Source organism: Cricetulus griseus (assembly GCF_003668045.3).
Source record: "Cricetulus griseus strain 17A/GY chromosome 1 unlocalized genomic scaffold, alternate assembly CriGri-PICRH-1.0 chr1_0, whole genome shotgun sequence".
NCBI lineage: Eukaryota > Metazoa > Chordata > Mammalia > Rodentia > Cricetidae > Cricetulus > Cricetulus griseus.
Window position 1 is genome coordinate 271,347,299 of NW_023276806.1, and position 25,235 is coordinate 271,372,533.

A 25,235-nucleotide genomic window follows, 5' to 3' on the forward strand; every position below is an offset into this window, starting at 1 on the left:
CCGGGATCAGCTCCTCTCCTCTCTAGCTCTGGGATTGCAGGCATGTGCCACCACCTTCATGTTTTTTTCTTTACATGGGTGCTGGGGGTTGAACTCAAGTCCTCATGCTTGTGTGGCAAGTACTTTACCAACTGAACTGTTGCCCCAGCCCTCAGATTTATATAGCAGAGGAGTTGTGCATAAGTGTATGTGTGAAAATATTTTGAGTGTCATAGGGTTACTATTGACCAAAGTGGCATGGGGAGGAAAGGGTTTATTTGGCTTACAATTCCCTATCATAGTTCATCATCAAAGGAAGTTAGGACAAGAACTGAAGCAGGGCAGGAACCTGGAGGCAGAAGCTGATGTGATGCAGAGACCATGGCGTAGTGATGTTTAGTGACTTGCTTCTCACAGCTTGCTCCATCTGATTCGTTACAGAACCCAGGATTACCGGCACAGGGATGGTACCACCCACAATGAGCTGGGCCCTTTCCTACCAACCACTAGTTAAGAAAATTCCCTACAACTGGTTCTTAGGGGGGCATTTTCTCAATTGAGTTTCCATCCTTTCAGACAACTCTAGCTTGTGTCAAGTTGACATAAAACCAGCCAGCACAATACATTAAGCTATAGTCATTATTTTATAGTTACTCATAAATTTAAATTAGGTTCATCCCTGTCCTTCCTATGATTCCAAATGTCCTACTCCAGCTCTCTCTAGAGATCATCTCTTACATTACCCAGGAGTTCAAGCTGAGTGGTCTCCAATCATGGACTGAGTTTGTTCATCTGTTGTGAGACCTTGGTCAGCATAGTTAACTTCTAAGAGACCAAGGATTTTTCTCAAGGATTTTATTATTATTCCTAATAAAATAGTTAGATTCAAGTGTCAACTTGACACACCTGGGAAAAAGGAACTTCAAAGAGTCTTCTCCATCCTGGTCTGTGGGCACATCTGTGAGTCATTTTCTTAATTGCTAATTGATGTGGGAGGTCCCAGTTCAGCCTAGCCCACAGTAGGCGGTACCAGCCCTAGGCTCCTGGGCCTTGACTGTATATAAAAGGCAGTTTAGAAAGCCACAGGGGGCAAGCCAGTGAGCTATGTTCTACTGGTTCCGCTTTCAGTTCCAGACTCCTTGCTTTGGTTTTATTTGGTAATGAGTTGTAACTTTGAAAGCTGAACAAGTACTTTTATCCCCAAGTTGATTTTGGTGAGTATTTTACCACAGCAGTAGAGAAACCAAACTGGGCCACCCTGTATGTCCGTTCTATTTGGTGGTTTTGCATTTGTTAATAGCACTATTCTTGAATACTCTATTTGGTCATATCATCTGCTTGATGCTGCAGCCTTGATGTTGATTCTTTCCTTAACAGGACAGAGCAGCAGCAACTGAAGCGCAGCATGTGTTCTTGTGTCTTCAACTTCTCACTGCTGTCCATGAGGAGGTAAATGACAAAGAGTTGATTATTTACAAACTTATAAATTTTGACACTGTCATGACACTGCAAAGGAAATTATACTCTTAGTAATTTTCTGATAGGAATCTGTGATTTCTTTTTAAAGTAAACTAAACTCGATTCTCATAGAGGTAGGGGTGAAAAGGATGAAGTCAGAGAGTCAGGTAGTGAGGCAATCTACTGATTTCCCCTTCTCTCTTCATGGGGTCCTTAACACACAAAATCATCAAGAGCCTCTGTATAGCCAGTGTATTTACTGTGAGCCTCTTTCTAGGTATCATCAATAAACAGCATTAAGATGCAGAAACCAGTGTCAGGGCATTTATGAATCAGTTTTGCAGAAATAATGGAACTAGGCCAAGGGAAATCCAAAATCCAACTAAAGATTCACTTAACAGCTGTTTTCTAATTCTATTCTCAATCACTCCTTCAAAAATGTCTATTAATACAAAATAGTAAGTTTGTTTCTATAAATGCCCCTGTGTTGAGATATTGTGATAAATAAGGTGGATAAAATTCATTTACTATGCTACTTTTAAAATTGAAAAAAAAAACTGAACAAGGAGATGAAAACCTCTGTGTTTTGAAGAGATGGGGAAGTACAAAGAGAGGAGAGTAGATTCAGAGAAACATAAGAGGGGAAAGAGAGAGATGGAGAAAGAGAGTACCCTTGTTGCTAATCATGAGAAGAAAAGACATGTATTTATACTAGAATTCTAATAACAGAAAAAATCCCATCCATTAAACAGCTGTTTGTTTTGTCATTGTTTTAGCATAAGAGCTCCTGCAAGAGAGGGAATTGATTAAGAGCAACAGTGTCCTGGGGCAGGTGTGATGATCAGGCTGCCTGTGTCCTGATGGATTAAGACGCAGAGAGGACCAGAGGCAAGGCTTGGTAGAAACAGCAGAGGCTAGTTGCTAGTATGATACATGCACAATATGCCAAAACCATGCCAAGTGTTTCCTAGCCTTCCCCAGCAGTACCACAGGCTGGGAACCCAGAGGTCACAGACCAGAGCCTTTGGGGGACATTTACCCATAACAATATGTATGTGACACTCCCTCATCAGGATTTCTCCTGAAGATTTGGTGAGAGAAAAAAAAGTGATGTTCTAATAAGCTTCCACAACTGAGAGCATGTCTCTACATTTTTTAACATGCCCACAGAAGTCCTGGGTCTCTGCTTTTGTGTTATTGGTCACAAGCAATTTACCAGCAGTGTCTGAAGAGAATTCGCATTATATATTCTTGCCAAAAATCTCTAGTTTTCTCCTCACCCCTTTTTTTATTTTAACCACAAATCTTTTGAGAGTTGTAGGCTTATATATAGTTAGAGGGGATTTTTTTTTTTCTGTGATGACTGTGATGGGAAACACCTTTTTATTGCTTAGAAGCCACGTGCAGCTTTGCTGCTGTGGGCACGTGGCTCATCAATATTTTGTCCAATTTCACTGTATTATCTAATGAATTTGCAGCTTGTCTTGAGAAATGTGGGTACACTTGCTTCTCTAAAGGTGATAAGCACAAATATCGTCTTCCAGATTTTAATTTGCAGTTTTATTCCGTTAATTGTGTATTTTGATGGCAACATCTACCAGCTGCATAAGGAATTCCTAATTGGCTTGTCCTTTATAAGGGTTACAGGATTCTACTGAAATAATCTTGGTTCACCTACACAGATGCATTCTCACACATTTTCATGTGAGAACTTTGCTGTCTACCTTGTTCACTATTGCACACAAGCTTCATTGCGTTGGTTTTTGTGCGAGGTTTGAGATTGGTAATTAACTTAATTCAAGTAGTATTTGAAATTTGTTCTGTTTTGAATGCATTTACACAAAAATGTATTGTTTTTTTTAAAGTGTGTGTGTGTGTGTGTGTGTGTGTAAATGTGTGTGTTACACAGGTGCCTTTCGGTAGTCACAGGTGTAGAAGTCAGAAGACTACTTTCTGAAAGTCTCTCTTTCCTCTATGTTAGTCCTGAGGATTGAACTCAGGCTATCAGTCTTGGTAGCAAGCTATTTACTTGCTATGCCACCTTGTAGCCCAGCCCCCCACTTCTTTTTTTTTTTTCTTTCTCTGTATCTGGTTTGGTACATCTCTTTCATTACTTTCCTTCTGTTATGATCCCTGGCTATACCTATTTTAAAACATTGGTGATTTTAACTTATAGACCAAGTCCGTGGATACTCAGATGGAACCAGCAGTAAGCATGTCTGCTGTAGCATCCTCTTAGTTCCACCACCACATCTTCTCAGGTTGTTGTTTCACAGTTAGCAGCAGTAGGAGATTCCTCCCAGGTTCTGCTCTCCTGTTTCCATGCTAATTGCTTAACCTCTGGGTTAATGATGATTTTACTTACAGTGTAGCACAAATCTAGGAGAGAGGAAGGTCAGCTAGTCCGTTTTTTCCAAATGGTCCCTCTGCCGCCACTTGGGTGTTTTGGACTAGTCTCTAGGGAGCACACGTGTGGAGGACTTCATCTAGACACATTTCATCCTTAACTCACTGGAACACCTAGAGCTTCCATTCCTCATATCTGGGTATCAAAGCCTATTTCTTTCTTTATATATATGTGAGTTTTGTTTCTGTGATATTATTTTATATTTTTCTCTTTAGCTTTAAGCTTGCTTGGTTTTCTTTCACATTTATTCTGTCACTTCGTGGAATTTTAGGTGAAAGTTAGCACACAACAGTTGCTTGTTCTCTGCGATGGTTGGTTTAATAGTGACTTCACAAATTCAGATCAGCTGGGTGGAGAACATCACCTAAGGCATTGTTGGATTGCTTTAACTGATGAGGGAAGACCCACCTCAATATGAGAAGCTCCTTCAGGTAGCATTCAGGATGAAAGCAGGGCATTGCAGAAGGAAGATTTTTACTTTTTGTGACTTCAGGGTTCTAGGTCTTTCAAGTATGAGGTATCTGCTGTTACACTATTTCAATAGTACACATGCATTCATTGGCTCTGTTCCTTTAGAGAACCCTGACTGATACCATTTCCAACCCAATATTTGTAGTAATTAACTGTAGTATATTTTTGTTATTTAAGTATATGTCCGTTTTTCTTTATGAGTATGTGGGCATCTGAATCAAAAGTGATGCTATGGGCGCATGTGTTGAACATTTGTTCCTTCTGTGTATGATACTGCTTTGGAAGGCAATGTAAGCTTTTGTAAGCCAGCTTTGATGACAGTAGTCCATCATTGGGTGTGAGCCTAGGATAGGAATAGCCATATTCTTGACTCTGGCATACTGTCTGCTTCTTTATCCACCACCTTGTGAACAAGCATCCACCGTTTACTTGTCCATCATCTAACAATCGGCTCTACTCTGCTTTCCCCATCATGATGGATTAAAGCATGTCACGACCATGAACCCCAACAAATCTTTGGCCTTCTAAGTTGTTTTCACAGGTATTTGTCAAAAGGCAACACAAAATTAACTAATGCAACACACATACAAAATATACATTCTCCCTTAATTGAACATACTTTCTTACATACTCATGATTTATATATGTATGTTATGTGTACCTGTCCATATGTGTATCTACACAGGAATATGTATCTGTCCATATGTGTATCTACACAGGAATATATATAGAACTTCATATATATGTTTTAAGCTATTTATGTTGTGGAGAAATCTATATATTAGATCAACTCATTTTGGATTAAGTTTTACAAATAATCTGTATAAATTTGTATACATTAATTCATTTTTTTACCTTCTGAGTGCTCTAAAATATGAACATCTGTGAGAGCATGGTTAATCACCACATCACTGAGCCTCACAACTTTGAAGTCAAGACACTAAAAATTAATTTCGAGTAGGGAACAAAGGAAAGCATTGCACACCAGGTCATTTGAACATACTTCTCAGGCAATGCTACTCATTGACATGGTGGCAGGAGTGTGTGGTAAATAAGCTCAGAGAGAAATTATTCATGACCTATGATACATATCATAGGCTTAGGTTGTCCCTGGAACTCTGGGATATTATTTTACAAATTGTGTGGGAGGTGCTGTCTGCTGTTAGGCCAGCTGCAGCTAATTTGTGCATGTTTATTATAATTATTCAAGGCACTCTCAGCAGGTCAATGTCCTCATTGCTCACCTAACCAGTTCTTTTTAGAACTATTCACACTGTTGTAATAGTGATATTGTGAAAGGCGTCCTTTCAAATGCTGTAGCTCAAAGGAATGATGTGTTTCACGTTAAAATAGGCACATTTATGCAGCTAGTGGAGTGCGCCTCTGAGTTACAGAGGCAGGGTTTGAAGTGAATCTAATTTGTGGTTAAGGTAATTATCAGGGAGACAAACATCCTGAATACTAGATGTGCAAGCAACTTTATTAAACATTTGAATTCAAATGAATATGAACACAGAGAACCTTTCTCGATTTTCTTTGAAAAGTTTCTATTGGATCTTTGAGAAGTCCTCACAATGTTTTTTGATTATATTCATTCCCCTCAGCTAGCTCCACTAGCTCCTCCCAGATCTAAGACCACTTCTCTATACACCCAAATTTGTCTTCTCTGCCTCATTTGTAATTAGTTCTTTGATGCTTTCTTGCAATGTATTATGGTAATACTCCTTCCTCCACTTCTCCCAGATCCATCATTCATTTTTGTAGGTCACCCAGTTGTGCCTATTTTTTAATCCACCAAGTCTGTTTTGCGATGCCCATATATTCTTGGACATTTGGTTTTCACTGGAGCATGGTCAAGCTATGAGGACCAGCACTTTTAAAATTGACTCCCCATCCCTCAGCAGCTATCAGCTGCCAATAACATTTTAGCTATGGGTGGCATACCATATCTAACTCTCCTCTCCAGCTGGAATTTCATCTGTCTTGATATTTCCCAGGTCTTATGCATTCTGTCACAACAGCTTTAATTCTTATGTGTGACTACCCATAATATGATAAACATTTATATTGAGTTAATAGCACATAATGTCAACACTAAAAAAATCTCTACTTTTGTGTTAATTTCTGATAATTTTTTCTAATGGCAATATTTTTGCCTGAACTAAGTAAGCAGACTTGAAAATATGTCTATCATATCTTAATATGCTAGAAAAGGTGATAGTGGAAAAGACAGTACATGATAAAGGTGATTTTTTTATATAGAAGGCAGTCTGAATAAAATATATCTGATAAAAGGATTTTATAGTATTTTATTCTCCAATCAAACAAATTCAAAAGTACTTAGTAAAATAATTAGAACAGCAAAGCATATAAATTGCACATTAATATCATCATTAAGGTCTGTACCTGGTGAATAGGAAAAAGATCAGATGTCTTAAATTAGGTCACTGACAAATGACCTATAAGATAATCTCCCACTATTTTATCTGATTAACTTGATAACATTGAAATGACTTGAAAGCCATTTATATAGCAGAGATTTGCTAGACATCCCTGAGCTTATTCTGTTACAGGGAAACAGAATGAAGTGCCTCACCCTGTCTGCCATATTGATCCTCCCCTTTGAGTGGAAAGTTGACCAAAGTGATGAATCATCTAGAACCCAGAGCAGTTAACAGCCTCTATTTATTCTCTGTCTCAGTCTCTTTTTCTCTTCTCCTTGTTGTTGAGATATAATTCCCAGGATTCTTCAGTCCTCAGGGACTGATGGAGTCACTTAAAAGTCTGACTGTACCAATGCATAGCAGACGACAGAGATGTTCAGGACCACTGAAAATTTATCTACTTTACCTGACAGAATTCAGGGTTCCTTTGTGTACTAAACATTAGTTCCTTTGAAACATCCCCAGTTGGTTCTTAGTTTCTGTCATTGGATGGGAAATTCAGAGTATTTGTTCATATCTGAACATACTTGATTTCGTTGACTCTTATAACTGTCATAAAATCTATTTATTCTTAAATTCCAAGCTAACACTCTTGGGCATCTGCATACATCTATTCTTGCTTCTTTGCATGTGTCTCATTCTTCCTTGAATGTTCCAGGAACTGAGAGATCAGTCTTCAGCTGCCTTTATGGTTATTACCTAATTATGGGTGATTTTTTTTTTTTTTTGGTCTGGCTCATCTCAGATGTGTCTCTATGCAAAATCGCTATGTCCAGCTCTGAGTATCTCCCTTTCACTCTAAATATAATAAATACAGCATTATCAAAAGTAGAATTCTACATTTCTCTTCTGACTTTTTATTTAAACTATTCTTTCTAGACTTCACTTCAGATTGTGGTGCTCAGTCATCTACTTCATTACAAAGAAATATCTCTTATTTCTGTCCTCCTCTTTCCTGCTTCTGACTCATTTTATCTTCATACAGCTATGTCCTCTGATTTGTCACAGGTGCCTAAGATAAATTAATTTATTTGGAGTTACAAAATTTTGAGCATGGCACTGTAAGTTTGTGTCCTGTAAAACAATGGCTGGAGGGCAGAAACCCATGACTTATGCTTAGGTAATTGATATGACATCAAACTGTGGTCTACATATGTTGCACTCATGTACAAATGCCACTCTCATCTTTAGTCAGAGAAGCTGCTCTTTAAAATAAAACAATTTTTCTTATCCCCAAGAATTTCATATGTATGCTTTCTCCTACTTTATTGCCTTAAAAAAAAAATATGATCCCTGAAGTACAGTTAGTTCTGCCCGTATATGTATGGGTGTGAAGACATTCACTTGAACATTAGAGTCCTCAAAAAAAAAATCCATTATACCCCTCCCCCCTCAATTGTTTGCAAATAGCTCTTCAGTAAGAGATGGCGCCTGGAGGTCATCTAATAAAGTCTGTATCAGAATCTTAGCTGGCTTGCTCATGTGGGAGTCTTATGAAGTTGAGGGTGGCTTCTGTGAGTTCAGGAATATGATAACTATGTCATGTCCAGAAAATAGAATTTACAATACTCATCACCTTCTCTGTTTCTTACATTCTGTCTCCTCTTCTTCAGTGTTCCCTGAACCTTGGTGGTAGGGGCTGGGCACTCAGTCTCAGATCCTTATCATGTGAGTAGTCCTGCATCTCTCCATTGATTGCTGCCCATTGCAAAAAGAAGCTCCTCTCACCAAGGGTTGAGAAAGGTCCAGGTATATGAATATAAATACAAATGCATAGAAGGGGATTTGACAACATGAATATTTAGCCAAATAACAATAGCAGCCATTGGCTTTGGACCAGTATTACCAGGCATGAAATTTCTTTCTGAGTATCAGGACACAATCCAATTACAAAATGATTAGTGACCCCAAGACAGCTGTGGCACTGTTGCACCAGCACGCACAACATTGCTGCTCTTACTATGAATATTATGTCCTTTCCTGGTATCTCAAAGCTCTCCCATGTCCCATTCTTGCATTTTTCCAAATTTAACATAGACCTTTACTTTGTGGTCCAGTCTCTCTACCTTATCTTGCAGCCCTGATGACTACATTTTCCAAATGATCCATTTATTAGTGAGGCTTTACACTGAAGATTTTACTTAGCTTAATGAGTTTTTCATTTCCAACATCATCTTAGTTTGTTTTTTATTCAGTAATTCCAGCTCATCATTGAATTATATTTTTATGTATTGTACTTCATGCCCCTTTGGTCTCTTGAAATACATTCATGCATTTTTTTCTGTTTTTAACATAGTTATAATCATTCTTTTAGAATTCTTGACACAGAGTCCTTCTAGGTCATTTTCACTGGGGTCCATTGTTAGAGGATTAGTAATGTTTGGAGGATATATGTCTTGGATTTTCGTGGGTTTTGTTGTTTTGTTTCTGTTCTAGGACGTGGGAATCTGGAGTTAGTTGGTTTCATGAAAATGTGAGACAGGAGTATTGATGGTCTTGGGAGTGCACACCAGTCAGCCCTGGGAGCTAGAAGTGTGTGCCTAGAGCTCTGCTCAGCATCAAGAGATGCCTTTTCTGTTTGTTCCAGGAGCTAGTGAATGGCAGAAGTTGAGGCTGGCAACTCAGGGTCCAAGGATACTTGTTAGTGTCAGGACCTATGGTTTTAGGGAATTTGGGATTATGATCCGGGTTCTGGAAACACTTCATTTCATTTCAGCAGCACTCTGCTTAAACTTTGCTTGTTGGAGCCAGGATCAAGTGCAGCAGTTTGAGCTGAGTGGTGATGATCTTTTATACGTTGGTACCTGAACAGGCTAGGAGATTTCCTTTACAGTGAATGGTGAAGAGACCCATGGTTGCTCAAAATGCTTAGAATCAATGACATTGAATGCTCAGACCTAAGCAGAACATTTATACATTTATGGGACCCCTCTAAAGCTTAGGAAACAATGCAGAATGGGGAACAAAATGAAGTGGCTGACCATGGGAGGAAAGGGTTGTGAAATACTGTCTTCTGGACATGACCTAGCCATTGCAAACATGATCTTCTAGCAGCTGTGGTTGACTGTGCTGAGCCTACATATGATTGGTCCTGTCAAGAGGCATCACAGATTAGGGAGGGGCTCATGAAGTGGTATCAGTCCCTGCTGAACTTTTGGCAACTGATGAATTCTAGGGAAAGAATAGTAATTGCCTTCATTTGTATATACTAAACAGTAAGCATGAGGCTCTAATCAATAATTTCAAACCTATGGCCATGCAGATGGCCCTACTGAAAATCAGTAGAGTCACAAAACAAACTTAAAAGGCATAAATTTAGGCAATGGACATGTAGAGGGCAGGTAGTGATGACAGGATAAGAAGGAGCTAAGAGAGGCCTGGGGATGAATGGTAAAATATGCACTATGTACATGTATGAAAATGTCAAGAAATTTAATAAAGAATTATGCATGCAAAAGAACAAAAGAATTTTCAGCAAGGCAGTGGCACCTGATTTATAGTTTTGAAAGATAAAATGATTCTTGTTCCTCTTAGACTCTAGCAAGGGTAAACATTTTAAATCAGAAACCCATCCTTAGAACTATCTTACCTAAAAGCTCCAGCTGTGGTACCCATTTATATCTCTGAACATCAACTCTAGACTGCTATGCACTTCTGTAAAGCTTCATAACCATTGGGTATAAGAGATAAATACTGATATGCTTTCAAAAGTCCAAAACATTGGCTTGTGGATTATCAACTATACGATGCTTATTGGGTAAGGAACCAACTAGGAGTTATGGTGTTGAGACTCTTCTGTGTTGTAAATTTGCAAACATACCATGGTGAAACCCACAGTGGTCTCTTTTTAGTTCAATATTTGATATTATTTGTTCATGTTATGGGATAAATAAATCTTATTTAATGTTTCATTTTCTTTCCTGCTTAGATAATAGAAATTATTTCCTATCTAGATTCCTCTTTCTGTGGTTGCCTTTTAATCCTGTTCTGCACAAGTTACAGTGGCCTTTTGAAAGTATAAATCCGATTGTGTCTTTCCTGCCTAGATCTCTTAATAGGCTTCTTATTGCCCTGGGGAAAAAAACAAAACAAACCTCATTGATATGGCCTGAAGACACTGCTTTATTTGATTTCTGGTTGCTTCTCTGACCTTTTTGTATTCTTCTGCCTTTTCTTGCTCAATAAATTCCCACCACTCTGTCTTCTTTGCTGTTCCCAGGTGGACAGTGCTCTACTCTGGATTATGTCTATTGAGGCTGCTTCTCCTACTAGGTTTAAGGGCAGCTAAAATTTTGAGCTTTTTCTCAGCTCTGTGTAAAGTGACCCTCTACTCCGACATGTCAGGTAGGGAATTTATAAAATCTAAAGTCACCATGTCCCAGCCTAATTGTGGCTCAGTTTTTCTTGGATTGGATCTACTATAACTTAAAATCTTAATTACTCTAACTGCTACCAAAAGGCCCTACATACAGCAGTTATTCAATAAATATATATTTTCTGATTTCATGATCACATATCTATTTTTAGCCTCATTTAAAACATCTATGGAGGTAAAGGATGTGTCCAACTAGTCTTATTCTAATAAATCACATTAGAGGTTTATACACAAATACATGTCTACTAAATATTAAGTGACTACACATGGAGATTAATACTCAGGAGAAAAAAATAGGGAGCATATTAAGACAAAACCATTAAACAACCTTTTAAAGTCTTGAACTTGTTTGTGAAGACTCTGTATTAAATAAGGTAATATTTTTAAAATAAATACCCTAAGTCCTATCCGAATGGAAAGTTATTTTATCTACAGCAAAATATTTCCCAATGAAGGTAGGTAGTATAGAGAACCAACATTACTAATGTTCAGACTGAGTTCCAGATTAGTGACATGAACATATTTAGATTTAGTATCTGGGCATTTGAATACAGGCCAGCTTGAGACTGCAGTGAAATTGCCATTTTAAATTTGGGTTTGGTATGTGAAAATGATTACATTCTCTCAAAATATTCTATCAAATTCTTGGGTATTACTTCCTTCATTTAAAATTTGTTAGTCTGAATATTTGCTGACCTGAATAAGTGCATCTTTAAATTTTCTATCTTTCCCCATTAGATATTTTAGATTCATGTAAACTAATTTTTCTCAAATATCTATTATAATATTTTAGGAAGTAAAATAATTGTCAGAAGTGTTGCATTGCATGAAAATACAAGTTTAAAGTCTTAACTTGGTTGTCTGGTTTATACAATCATAAGCATTAATATCAAAGTGAGATTTCAACTCTGTGAAGTGTAAACATACCTAGCTTCTTTAATTACATTATTCACCAAACATGGGTTCCATGTGATCCATATGTAAATAATTAAAAAGCACAAACACAAACATATGCATTTTATGTAACTATTTGTATTAGTGACTTTTCTATTGCTCTAATAAAATGCTGTGACTAAAAGCAACTTAAGGTTGAATTTATTTTGACTTACAATTCCAGAGTAGAGAGGCCATTATGGCAGAGAAGGTATAGCAGCAGGTAGGAATTGCATGAAGGCCAGGGTAGGAAGCTGACCGATTGCATTGAAATCTGAACACAGGAAGGGGAGAGAGTGAGATAGCTATAAACCTTCAATGCCCAACACAATGGCATACTTCCTCCATTAAGATTCTACCTCCTAAACGTTCCCTAACCTTTCCACACAGCACCACCAACTGGGAAACAGTTTTTGAGACAAATGAGAGAATGGGAGACATTTTAAAGCATTGTAGCAGTGATCTCAGGCCCTGTTTAAAAGAGCTCTGTGTTCCAGATGATTCTGTGCCTCTCTTAGGTTCAGTATAGAAGTCTTAGGTTAGAAGTTTTTGGAAATGGTCCTGGGAATATTTATTCAGTTTGTTCTTAATTATAGAGACTTGTAAATAACTTTAAAAGCATACCAAGTTGCACTTCATTTTTTAAAAATTACTCCTCTTTTTGAGATTATAATATGATTATATCATGTCTCCCTTTCATTTCCTCCCTCTCAACCTTCCTAGATATCCTCCTTTCTCTCTTTAAAATTCATGACTTATTTTTTCATTAATTGTTGTTACTTGCATATATGTATATGCACATGTAGAGGATATATAGGTATATGATGTAGCTATATATGTTTTTAGATAAATATTCCTACATATAATCTGCTTGGTCTGTATAATATTACTCATATGTATGTTTCTAGGACTAACCAGCTGATGTTGCATAACTAACTAGTTGGTGTGTTCTTCCCTGAGAAAGATTTTCTCCCACTCTGAACACTTCTCAATGACCTGTAGTTCTTTATATAAGGTTGAGGCTGGCCTCTAGGGCTTTGCCTCATCCACCTTAACATGTGTGTTGTTGATACTCTTGCAGCTCATATTTAGGAAGTTGTGTTTGTGAAATATTATGGGTGTGACTTCTGACATCCCAAGGAGACACAGTCTCACAAAAACTACCTGAACCTCAGGCCCTTAGAATCTTTTAATCCCTCTTCTGCAGTTTTCTCTGAAGCTTAGGTGAAGGGGGTTGTTTATGAATCGACATCCTACTCCTCAGACAGGTTTATTGGTATTCTTTCATGGTAGTTAAGAAATCGAAACAATCTAAATGTTTCTTCGGCTGACAGATGGGTAATGGCAGTGGTACAAACATACTGTGGAATACTATTCAACTGTAAAGAAAACTGGTCATGAAAGTTGCATGTAAATGGGTTGAGTTAGGACAGATCATATTGGATAAGGTAACTCAGACCTACAAAGACAAATGTCCCATACTTCCTCTCATTGGAGTCTTCTGGCTCCAAATTTTCCAGATGTAAGTATATATCCTGCATGGCATACAGAAACAGGAAAGTAAAATGGAGCATTGCCAGAGGAGGGATGGGGGCAACAAAAAAGGGTATAGCATTTAATTATTTAGCGTGCACGTGTGTGCTCATGTGCACACATGCATGGCACAGCATGCCTGTGGGAGTTCAGAGGACAATGCATGAGGAGCATTGATCCTCTCCTTTCACCATGTGGATCTCTGGAATTAAGCTTAGATAATCGGGTGCCACAGCAAGCAGCTATACCCTCTGAGCATCTTGCCACCTAAGACACACTTTCATGAATCTATCACTCCTCCATGACTGATTCCAGACCACTAATTCTAAAACTTCTTTAATTTTACTTGTATACCTTTTAAAATAACATATTGAAATTGTTTCTGACATCATACTATTTTTCCGCATTTTCCACTGGATCTCTAAAAGATCCCAGCTGGTCTCCAATCATTGTGTATCCAAGGATAACTTTGAAGTTCTGATCCTCCTCTCTCTACATTCCAAGTTGTAGGATTACAGGTATGGGTCACTGTATTAGATTTAGGTAGCACCAGATATCAAATTCACAGCTTCCTGATTGCAAGTCAAGTTCTATACTCATGGAGTCAGATCCACAACTCTTTGAAAGATACATATTTTATTATCACCATGATAATACCTATATTAAACTTATTTTTTATTATCATCAGACATTTAATACATATTGCAACTCCAAGTGACCCATCTGTTTTGTAGTTGTGTAAATCAAAGTGAAAATAAATCTGTGTTATTATTGTTAATTTTTTTTTCAAGTTTTCCCCATCTGTTTTGGCTTGTTGATCAGGCCAAAATGTTTTTCCTATAGCAAGGTTCCACTCAGAAGCTTGTGAGGTTAACATTGTGTATTCACATGATATGTGCCCATCTGTACATAAACCAAGTTCTTTATTATTCATCTTTCTTTCCATAGATTAAAATACCGAGTTTTGTTTTTCTAGAGAAAAGTGTTTAGAAAATGTTCAAGAAGCATCTGGTATTGTTTTACTTACAGGCATCCTTAGCAAAGATGGCATTAAACACCTGCAATGAAAGCACTTTGGAGGCAGAGCCTGGGAGGAGCCTGCAAGGTTGAACAGCTAGGTCTGTAACAGAGTTCCAGGTCAGCCAGGACTGCAGTGAAACATGCTCTCTCTATGTATATATAATGTATTAATTATAAAATGTACACATGGCTGGGAGGTGGTGGAACTCGCCTTTAATCCCAATACTCTGCAGGCAAGGGCAGGTGGATATCTGTGAGTTTGTGGCCATCTAGGTCTACAGAGCAAGTTCCAGGACAGGCTCTAAAGCTACAGAGACACCCTGTCTGGAAAACCAAAAAAAAAAAAAAAAGTACACATATGATTTTAATATAATTTAATACAAAGCATAAAATTCAAGAATATATATATATATATATATATATATTATATATACACATATACACATACACACATGCACACACGCACGCACGCACGCACGCGCACACACACACACACACACACACACATATATTAAAAGGGACATGTCATTGCATGGAAATCATTGCATGGAAGATGTTAGGTTTTATGTCCCAAGTCTATCCTATTAACAGTCAAATGTAACACAAATTCTAATAGATCTTAATAATAAAAGCCCGGAGTCAGATATTAGGGGATGAAAGCTGAAAGATCAGAGAAGCAGAGCAGCCAGCCAATACAGCTCTTACGCCTAAGAAGTCCTCAGACTGAAAAGAGACCGAATTCCTGTCTTCTCCTGCCTAAATTCTTCTCTCCCCACAGCCATCTCACTTCCTATTTGTCTGTACAGACCTACAGACTTCTGTGGTTAGCTAGTGGCTAGCTCCAGCCTCTGATCTTCAGGTAAGCTTTATTTGGTGAAGTATGAATAAGGTATCACCACAGTTATACCCTTGATGATTAAGTTAGAAATAGATTAACATGATATCCATGACAAAACCTATAGGAAGTGAGTTATTGCAGGGCAGTCTCTGAAAACTTCTTCAGTTCAGTTCTTAATGTCTGAATTGTGGTAGTCATAGACTTAGCAAAAAATGAAAACTGCATGTCACTCTTTTCTAAACAGGATTGATACCCGTTCATGAACATAATTTACAGGTCTTGGTATCAGAATCCCGGGACACTGCTTGGGAATCTGCAGCAAAATCCACTGTTCCCTGACATTATATAAGGAACATAGGTACTCAGGGGACTTTTCTAGAAAGAAAAGACAGCCTGAGTTTCCTGATTGATCTCAGGATGAGGACTTTTCTTAATTTAGGGTTTACAAGGGTCATTCCCACCCTTGTCAAAAAAAAAAAAAAAGAAAAAAAAAACAAGAAAACCTTGCAACACTTTTTATTAAGTTTTTAAAATATACAAGTATAATTTTAAAATGTATATTATAAAATATATAGTAAAATATAATTGTATAATTTTCCCCTTCCCTTTTCTCCCTCAACCCTTCCTATGCCTCCTGCCTAAGTTCATGGCCTTTTTTATTGCAATTTTAATACAATTACAATATCTCCTCTTCCCTTTCCTTCCTCTGAATCCTCTCATATACCCTCCCCATTCTCCCTTCAAATGCAAGGTATCCTATTTCATTATTCTTATCCAATTCCAAATGGTCAGCTCTAAAATCATACAAACACATGACACTGTAAAAACCAAACAGTCTGTATTTAGGAATATATATGTATATATGTTCACATATATACATATAAAACCGTTTATGTGGGACATGTTAATTAAATCATTTCTGTAATGGAAAATCATGTTTACAGAAATGACTTATGTCTGTGCGGAGATATTCTTGGATTCAAATCTGTATATAAACTCTTTTTTATTTTTTTTGGTTTTTTGAGGCAGGGTTTCTCTGTGGCTTTGGACACTGTCCTGGAACTAGCTCTTGTAGACTAAGCTGGTCTCGAACTCACAGAGATCCTCCTGCCTCTGCCCCCCCCCCAAGTGCTGGGATTAAAGGCGTGCGCCACCAACGCCCGGCTAAACTCATTATTTTATACTAGAGTGTATATAACTACATTTAGTTTGTCCTCACTAATAAGAATGTTTGTGACATACAGTTAGTTTGTTATGTATCTTCTTATAATGGTGTTTGCAACTCGATAATGAAAACATTGTTACTAGTAGTGATTTGGGTGTTCTCATGCTGACTTTGGATGGACTTCTAATGAGTTTTATTTTTGTGCTGTGTTTATAGAGCATTGTTTACCTCTGGTATTCAAACACATCATCTTGTCAGGTATTTTGAATGTCTGCTATTTATAGTAAAATCCTTCTGTGAGACAGCAACATGCATGGAAAGGTCCATTTGTCTGGTTTTGGAGAGTTTCCTCTGCTTGCTTTCAGCAAATTAAAGTGGCTTGCTTTTCCCAAAAAGCAGACCTTGGCTTCATTGCTGCTATGCATGGAGCTTTCCTTGATGGCATGTAGGGCCACATTTGCAGATGGCACTTATAGTTGAAGGAAATTCATCCTTCAAAGCAAGCAGAATGTTTTTTGTTCTCATGAAATTAAAATTTGAAGGTCTCGGTAATTACTTGTGCCCCTTTTGGCCTTTCTCTTTGAAAAGTGAAATCAAACTTAGTCATTTCCAAAAATGAGAAACAAATTAAGGAAATCAGATAATGACAGTGTCTCCAATTCTAGCTCAACTTTTATATTTGTAAGTATAGTGTGTTGATTAAACTATAAGGTTCTGGAAGGTTTGCTCCCACTTTTATGATGACTAGTATACTGTCAATATATCTTCTGAAATATAGTTATAGAAATTTTAGATCAGTAATGAAACCAATTTGAGTTTGTCTGGAGGCAATATGGAGCAAGTAAGTCACCACTCATGCCTCAAATACAGATATAAAAATTAATTTTACTTCAATATAGCAAAAGGCATAATCAACAAGATCAAGCACAATTTGCTGAATGTGGGAGATTATTTGTAAATGTGACATGCAGAAATCATATGAAACAAACAAAAAAGAAAAAAGAAACATGAACACAGGAGAAGCAATTCCATTTTTCAATTGGGCCAAAAAACCTAAGCAAAGCAGTAATCAGAATGGTGCAGAAATGACTAGCAAACCCATGCAAGAGTCTGTTTCAGTAACTATCAGAGAAATGCAAATTAAATCCATTGCAGTTTGATTGGACATCATATAAAAGACAAGAAATAAATAAAAATGCTGTTGAGGATGTGGAAGAAAGGATACTTTATATACTTCTGGTGGGTCATGTAGATTAGTGTGACCATCACAGCAAATCGGGTGATGATTCCTCAACAAAGCAAAAAAAAAAAAAAAAAAAAAAATAGAACCACCATCTGGCGTGGCAATTCCCTCACTGTGTATACATCCAGAGACGAAGATTTTATGCCAAAAAAGATACTTGCACATCATGTTTACTATGGCAGCACTTGATACCCATATTGTATAACTGATGCAGATGTCCTTCAGCAGATGAATGAAGAAATTGTAGTGTGTTTACACAATAAAATTCCACTCAGCCATAAAAGGAAGGCAATTCGCCATTTGTCTTAGTGTTGATGCAGCTAGAGAACATTGTGTTGACTCAAGCCAGACACAGAAAGACGACCCACATTGCCATTCCCTTCAGCAGCCCAATAAGTCAACCTTGTTTGAGTAAGGAATCAAAGAGATGTTTAAGGGAGGGAGAGAGTGAAAATAGGGATTCAAGAGTAGAAGGCATGGTTGGATGGAGTGTGTGTGTGTGGAAGTGTTAGCCAATCCTATTACATTTCACAATTAAGTTTTATAATTCATTTTCTTGCATCTGAACAAAATTCCACTGTGTACACATACATTTTAATTATCATTTTATTAGTTGATGGACAACTATGCTGATTCCACTCCCTGTCTGTTGTGTATACAGCAGCAATGTACATGGATGAACTACAGTGAACATATACTCTGTCACTCTGTCACAAAGTAAATACCAAGGAATAGTAGAGCAGGATGCTATGGTAATTCCATTTCTGTCTTTTTAAAAAGCACCTTCACACTACTTTCCATAGTGGTTGTGCCAGTTTACACTTCCACCAATAGGCATAATGGCTGTCATCAAGAAATCAAATGACAGAAATTACTGCCAATGACATGGACACAACAGTGATCCTTAGAAATCTGATTGCACACTGAATAAAAATTTAAATTTCAAAAGTAAAATGGTAAGAGTTTAGTATAATATTCACAAAAGAGCTATATTTGTACTCATACAATCTGTAAAGAATGTGGAATTTTAGGGTACATGAGAATTATCTTCAGAGTGTGTTAGTGTAAAAGACTCAGATTCTCCTTGATAGATATTTCTTAAAAGTTTCATTATTTTAGGGTTTCAATGCATAACACTCCTTTTCTTCTTCATTCAAAATGAATTCAGAGATGCATGTAGAAATTGAAGAGATGGGGATGGAAATATTGCTTTGAATTGACAGCGCTAAGAATGCAGATATAAGTTCTTGCTAACAGGATGACTCAGACTGGGATCCAAATTAGCAGGCATCACCATTCCTGGCATTCAGAGTGCAAATTCTCCAAGGCTTCACTGGAGAGGAAGCCTCAAGCATCTGTGAAAAGGCTAGTACCAAAGGGAAAGCTGGTGAGCTAGTGAGGATGAATTCCTTCTCCTAAATATTGGACATAATTCTTTGCTTCATACAGAAACAATCAGTAAGCTATGAGAGTTGAACACAAACATTTTACCTTATTTCCCCCTTAAAATCGTTTTACATCTGTCTGTCTGTCTGTCTGTCTATCATCATCTATCATCCATATCTATCCATCATCTATTCTCTCTCTCTCTCTCTCTCTCTCTCTCTCTATATATATATATATATATATATATATATATATATATATATATAGTCTATCTCCATTTATCATCATCTATTTATCTGTTTGTTTATCTATTTGTCTGTGTATCTTCATCATCATCATCATCATCATCATCTATTTATCTGTCATCTATCCATTCATCGCATCTAGCTGGAGCTATAGTTGGATGTGAGTTGTCTGGCATGGGTGCTGGCAACTGAACTCATTGTCCTCTAGATGAGCAGCAAGTACTCTTAACCTCTCAGCCATCTCTACAATCCCTGTCTGATTTAAATTTTGAGGTGGAAATAGTTTCTGATATCAATCAACCAAACACATGAACTCCCATTCGAATTTGCCTATTGAATTTTGTTTCTATGACAATAAATGACCTTAACCTAGATTAAAAAAATAATGGAATAAAACAGGATATTGTTACTAACCTAAATGAATGAGTATGCTTGGAATTTTGTTGTTTTCTAATGTTTAATAGAAAGCTGGCCAGAGAAAAACTAAACATTAAGGCTATAATTTTTAGATCAGAATTTATTATGTGAATGTGAATAATCTTTACAAATTATACTATGAATTAGTTTGGATCCCTCAGAAGCAGACACTGAGACAAGGATTGAAATGCCAATACTGTAAGGAAATGGGGAAAGAAGGGCATGGAATAGTCAATAAAGAAGACTGACAACCTCCTCTGTTAGGTGCCTTGTGGGACATGTGTCTCTCTCCCAGTGAGTCCACCTTTGGGCTCACATGGTATTTGTCTGCGTGTTCTTAATCTGCAAGTCCTCTCTCGCCTCAGTCCCTGGTGAATCTAGTTAAGTACAGGAGCGATGACAACCCTAGCAGCAGGAGAGATCCTTTGGCAGTGGAATGTGCCTGATGGAATTGAACAGTAGCTGCCTTCACCTGACTTGGCAAGGTTCCAGGATGCAGAAAGCCTTGGATGTTTTACCATAGCATTGGCTCTACAGTTTGTGAAAATATGTGGTATCATTCCAAAAACATTGCCTGCTTTTCATAGTTTTGTGGTATTGAAAATGGATGCCAAACTTTACCAACTGCTTCATTTGCATCTAATGAAATGATTATAACATGTGTGCTTTAAATATTTCATTAGACATTGTGTGTATACATGTACACACACATATATGTACATAGTGTGTGTGTGTGTGTGTGTGTGTGTGTAAGTATGCAATGACAAGTGTTTGGAGGTCAGAGGATATGTGGGAGTTCATTCAGTCCTTCAAACCTTGCAGATTCTAAAGACTGAACTCAGGGCTCTGGGTTTAGTGGCCAACACCTTGACCCTCTGTGCTTTCTCTATCCTGGTCCCCTGATTTGTGGGTCTTTCATGTATAGACACAGCACAGTGCAATACCTTTGAGTGATAAGGTAGAGATCTTTGCTTCAATTTCAAGAGGGCAAAGTCAAATGATTTTAAATTCTTAATAGTCTCTATTTAATATATTTTATTCTGGATTCATAAAAATTAAACACAAGGTAGTCATTCTACCCCTGTCTTAATTGTCTGTGGGAAACTTAAGTAATATTGACTATAAAACATTTTGAGTAATTGATACAGTTCCTCAAAAAGTTTGAGAAGGATTTGAAATTATGAATTCAGTGTTTAACAAATGGGGCTCATGTGCGTTTCTTTCATGTGTCATAATTAATAGGTTTTTATTTCTCTTGAAAATTACCCATTTAAACTAATTGAGTGTATTTTAGTACAAAATTGTGGGAATGTTTTTACATTCCTTTTGTTGTGCAATGTGTAGATTCTGTTCTAACACCTTTATTTATCTTATAACACCTTTACTTGTGACATGAATTTTTGTCATTTGCAACTGTTCTTGTTTTTGGCTTGAAGTGTTCATGGAGGCCTATTATATCAATTCATTTTTTCTAAGACATAATTAGTCTCTTTATTGTATGCCTCCTTTTTACTTTATTAACTACCAATCTCACTGATTTCTTTCTTGTGTTTTGAGATATTTTGTTGGGCATCCTTTTCCTACAATTTCAGTATGAACACTCTAGACACATTTACATATTTTATGTGTGAACTTTAGGCTATATTGTTTCCTGTGGTGTGGTCTTGGCAAGCACACAATGTATAGTATGAGTTAAGACCAACTCATGGTCAGTTATTTTTGGTATTTACCCCCACTCTACAGATATTGATATACCATAAAATTATATCCACAGACATGATCGTAACTGTCAATAAAATAGGCTGATTTTTTAAATATATAGTGCCTCATATCTAATTTTCTAAATAACAGCTTTACAGATATTTTATTTTTACTTTTTATTAGTCTTTCCGTGTGAGTATAGTGACATGTGTGTGAGTGCTCCCAGCAGCAGGAATCATGCATTGGAGTCACTGGAGCTGGGATTAATAAGAAGACATGAAATGTTTGATGTAGTTGAAAGAGCAGTAAGTGTCTTTAACTGTTAGGTCACTTCTCCATCTTGGTAAATAATGACTTCTTTTTAAAATTATGTATTTATTTTTATCTTATGCACATGAGTGCATTGCCTGCACGTTTATCTGTATACAGATGTCCAAGTGTGTGCATTGCCAGATAGTCTCAATATGGAGTTACAAGCAGTTTTTTGTCTGTGGATGCTTGGGATCAAACCCAGGTCCTTTGCAGTAGTAGCTCTTACCTGATATAATAATTTCTTGATACACATAAATTTCCAGTCAATATCTAATGTTTCTTAGGTTTTCTTTTTTGTACACCTATTTTTGCTAAAATGAGAATTTAAGAACACAATACCATCCTGGTAGTGGTGGCACATACCTTTAATCCCAGCACTTGGGGGGCAGAGGCAGGTGGATCTCTGTGACTTTAAAGGCAATCTTGGCTACAGAGTGAGTTCCAAGACAGCCAGGGTAATTACACAGAAAAACCCTGTCTCAGGGGGAAACAAAAAGGAATATGACACCCATATGGTGTACTATGTTGTTCAGGATTGAGAAAATCCTTTAAACTCTCATCTTTGTTTTTCAGTTTCCCCTTTGCAATACATTCGTGAGTGTATAATGTAATTTATTTTTTATATATTTATATATAATATTATATATAACATATTATATTTAATATGTATACTATTCTTTATACATATATATGTATGTATTTATACATATATATATATAAATATATATATATATATATATGTAAGGGAATTTGTCCTCTGTAATTCATACATCATTTAACATACTCCCAGTATCTCTCAAAGTATATAAACAGCAGTTTTTGTAGAGACCCCTTGAGGTGAAGATTTGGACTCTTGTAAGTGATGTTTCATAGATCATATTGAGTACTTCCTTAATCTGTGTATTGTTTCTTTTTCTTCATTTGGGAACTTGACAATGGTCCCACTGTGATCCACCTGTTTTACTGCTTTAAATCTTATTGAACCATGTCATCTACGCTCTGGAGGTCAATGATGATTGTTAGTAATGTACATTATTTTAGTTAAAGCTTAAGATACTAATACATTATATTGCTATAATTATTATATATACAGTTCTTTATAACTGTACTTCCCCCTTTTTAATTTAAGTTAGAAACAAGCTTGTTTTACATGTCAATCCCAGTTCCCTCTCCCTTCTCTCCTCCCCTGGCCCCCCCACCAGCCCCCTATTCTATTCCCTTTTTACTCCCCACGGGGGTGAGGCCTTCCATTGGGAATCTTTAAAGTCTGTCACATCATTTGGAGCAGGACCTAGAACCTCTCCCATGTGTCTAGGCTGAGAGAGTGTCCCTCTATGTGGAGTGAGCTCCCAAAGTCCATTTGTATACTAGGGATAAATACTGATCCACTATGAGAGGCCCCATAGATTAACCAGACCTCCAAACTGACCACCTCATTTAGGAGTCTGGAACAGGTCCTATGCTGGTTTCCCAGCTATCAGTCTGAGGTCCATGTGCTCCCCCTTAATTATAATTTATTAAATGATAAAAGGAATTTAAAATTACCCACCATCAACTACTATATATACTAGTATGCACTCACAAAAATTTGGCATAAAAGTTAAAAATTGGCCATAGTGTCAAAGTTGAATAAATGACACATACGGGGAGAAGGTAACTAGTTAGTTAGTTAAAGTCAGGGATTCAAATAGAATATTTGAGGGACAATAATCACAAAATGTGTTTAAGTGAAATTTTTGTTTTCTATCTATAATGTGGGATACTGCTGTTGTTCACTGTAAAGATTTGTCACTCATATTGGTTTAACAAAATGCCGATTGGCCAGTAGCCAGTGAGAAAGTATAGGTGGAGCTACCTGACGAGGAGGATTCTGAGAAGAGGAGGAAAGGAGAGATGCAGTTGCCAGCCAGATGCAGAGAAGATGAGAATGCCACACTGAGAAAAGGTATCAAGCCATGTGGCTAAACGTAGATAAGAATTATGCGTTAATTTAAGTTGTAAGAGTTTGCCAGTAATAAGCCTGAGCACTGAGCCAAACAGTTTATAATAAAAAAAGCTTAAGATACTATGAGTTGAATAATTCATTATTCGCTAAATATGTTCCTTTTCATTCATTTTTGGTGCAATATGTCTCAATTTTGTGGGAGTAATCTTTTTGTAACTGCACTTTTTATTACCATAGACTGATTACATTCCTGCATAGTAGAGGAAAATGTTTGAATTCAACAGAGAGAGAAATGCTCTTAGAAACCTGGCCCTCTCAGGTATTGACTACAGAGGCTTCTGAGCCGTCTTCCCTTTCTGCTTTCACAAGAGAGTACCTGGCTCACTTTCTGTCCTCAGATGGAATGAGCTACTTTTGTACACAACTCTATTTACATTTTAGAAAATAATATCACTTTTAATTTATTTTATTCATTTTTTTATTTTATTATTTACTCAATTTCCTTACTGAGATGCTGGTTATTTTGAACACACACACACACACACACACACACACACACACACACACACACACACACTGTCAAATATATAGGATTTCCTCATTCATATACTTGAGAGAGATAATTTACTTTTCTCTTTGTTAGTCTTTTCCAATGCAATTCCAGTTTTACTCAACTGGCATGTGTAGTAGCTCAGGAAGCTATGTGTTTACTGTAATATGGAGTGATTTAGAAAACTACATCTTAGTGGCCAAGCCAGCCCACTCATCTGGTTTACTAAGGTGCTGGCGGACATCACATGCTCTTTTCTTTGATCAATTACAGTGGCTGGTTTCCCACTATATATTGCCTCCCATCCCAGAATGCTTTGATCTATTTATGTAATAGTCTACACTCTTTCTCAAATAGGAGGGTGGATATTGAGATGAACTGTCTGTCTTTTTGGCAGCTACAGACCCATATTGGAAAAGAAATGCTCTGGATGTGCTTGAAAATGAAATACGTATCCCGTATCCCGAATTTTTGGATACAATATCAGATATAGATCCAGAGACGCCTACTTGTTAATGTGATTGTACTTCTTAATGTTTAATGACTGAGACATATATTCAATGTCTCACTACAGTATCTTTATTAATGTTTTCTTCTTGTTTTAAATTATTAGACACTTTTATTCATAATGTCTCACAACAGTTAATTATTCTCAGAAAGTTTGCATGATGGATCCCAGCTCTGGTCAGGACGCTAAATTGTCATCCTTCATCCTTGATCAGGGGTGAGGAGGCTATATATTCATTCCTGTGATGAGATGGGAGGTACTATGCTCAGGATGCTTGGCATGCCCATCACTCTTGCTGAAGAGTA